Source organism: Lipotes vexillifer, unplaced genomic scaffold (assembly GCF_000442215.2).
Source record: "Lipotes vexillifer unplaced genomic scaffold, Lipotes_vexillifer_v1.1 scaffold2689, whole genome shotgun sequence".
Taxonomy (NCBI): Eukaryota; Metazoa; Chordata; class Mammalia; order Artiodactyla; family Lipotidae; genus Lipotes; species Lipotes vexillifer.
This window is the reverse complement of record NW_006791698.1, coordinates 122,568-124,955: the sequence shown is the minus strand read 5'-3', so window position 1 is coordinate 124,955 and position 2,388 is coordinate 122,568.

Below are 2,388 nucleotides of genomic sequence, written 5' to 3'. Positions count from 1 at the left end.
CAGCAGGGCCAGGGCTTAAGTTCCCATTCTGTCACCTCTGTATGGACTCCTGCGCAGAGACCTTCGCTAACTGGCACTGGTTTCTGATTTATGAGAGTGATGTTTTCATGCCCTTATTGGTCAGTGCCCGAGGCAGATGCCCGGCTGGTCCCACTTAATATGCCACTAGAGGCAGCTACTGCAATCCTCATTGTACAGCCAAGGGATGCTAAGTAACTGGCTAAAAGTCATATAACTAGTAAGAGATGGGGCTGGGCTTTAAACTCGGCTGATTCCAGAGCTCTATATTGCCTTGGGTCTCAGGGTGTGTTAACCGTATCTTCTATTTTCTGTATTCTGATGCGTTCACCTCTGGGGTCTTGCTGACTCTGGAGGGACAGCCCCTCCCAGGACTAGCCAATTACTATAGATAATAAACAATTCACTCACAAGTGCACTTTCTAAATTCAAATCCACAAACGCAGAGCTCACACGCACACCCCCTCCTCTACGTTTCTCACATTCAGAGCCATTATCCCTTGCTGTCTTCCTCATCACCCCAGGCCGGGTACCAGGCAGCTGGGGAAAGCCCTGTCCCCGAGCCTGCTGAAATGATTCAGACCAGCCACTCCCAAGCCTGCTCACTCCACCCTCCTGTTCCTTCTCATGAGAACCTTGGTAAAGGCTCTTGGCGCCGCCATTCTCCCTGCCTCCTGACCCACGCTGGCGCTCCTTCAAGTGGCCCTGCGTGGCATGGCGTGTCTCAGGGCTCCAGAATAAAGACTCTTCCCTCAGGAGAGCTATTTCTGCATCTGCATGTCTCACTACATCCATTAAAACAAATACTGGTGCCCTTAAAACACACGGATTTCCTAACAATCAATAGCCAGGAGCTCATGTTTTGCCTTTCACTTTACCTTTTTTTTTTTTTTTTTTAAGTATAAATACATTCAGTAAAAAGCCACACACGTGTTATCCCCATCGGTTCCTGCCACATTTTTTTCCTTTTCCTTTTCCTTTTTTTTTTTTTTTTTTAAGTATAAATACATTCAGTAAAAAGCCACACACGTGTTATCCCCATCGGTTCCTGCCACCTCTTCATCCTGCCCATCTTACCCACGAGGGGATTGGATACTCTCTGCCTTGAGGTCTGCAGGTTGGTTACATTTTCTCAGGGAGATCTGGAAAGAGATCCCCAGGTGCGCCGGTACTGAGTTTAGTCCTCACTCAGCCAGGGGAATGACCACATATAGTGGGTGGCCGAGAGGGGTTCATGGCCACAGCATCCTGGCTTTGCTCCACACGGGAGGTGGCGATGGGTTCTGATTTCTTGGAAGTTGATGCCCGTCTGGGCTCCCTGCCATTCTGCCTGCAGTTAAAGGGCTCTTGCAAACAAGGACACGCACCTTAGTTACAAGGCTGTCCAACTCTGCGTTGTAAACCGTCGCAAAACTTTAAAAACAACCTAAGTGTCCAACTGAAAGGGAATGGTTAGAAAACGTCTTGCTGTAGCCATACAATGCAGCACCCTACTGCCATTAGATATGCCGCCCAGAATATTAACTTGTGGGGAGTTGTCCACTGTAGTTATTGACCAGAAGAAACTTACAAAGTATAATATACATGATGATCCATTTGATATAAATATCTAGAAACGTATGCAGCTATGTCTTTGGGTTAGGATTCAGGTGATTTTAATTTTCCTTGAGTTTATCTGTGCTATTCTCTACTATAAGAAGAGGTGTTACTGAAAATAATACTTTTATTTGAAACAGTCTCTTTAATATCTATGGAGTCTGTCTTCTCTGGCACAGAGATGGGCCTGGAAGAAGAGAGATCCTAGGAGTAAATGGAACCTTCCCAGGAGCTGGGGATCTGATTGCCCACCCTGTTCCCTAGGCTGGGCTAGGAACCCTGACACGGCCTCCTCCGGGGTGTGGGAGATGCCCACACACAGCCTCTGAAGTAGAGGTTTATCTCTAAAATAGACACCATAGTCTCCACTGTCCTGGTGTGAGAACTGAACGGCTATAAAAGTGTGAAGCCCCCAGCCTGGCGCAGAGTAAGGCCCAGGTCTTGTTTACTCTAACTGGGCTTTTTCTCCAGATCGGCCTGTGCCTCTCCACTTGTCTTTCTCATTTTCCAGCACCCTGCCTCTTCTCACCTCTCCTGTCTCCTCCTTCCTCCCATAACCCCTCCTCCATTTCGCTCTCAGGCAGGAAGGGACCCCGTCTGTCTGGGCTTCAGCCCAGCCATCTTCTCAGAGCTGCTTTTCACCAGCGTAAGCTCACTGAAGCCTCAGAACCTCCCAGGGAAACAGAGTCATCATGCCTGTTTTACAGAATGACGCTGGGGCACAAGGTAATGAGCTGGACCAGGGAGGATCAGTGCAACAATATTGGGAAAGAG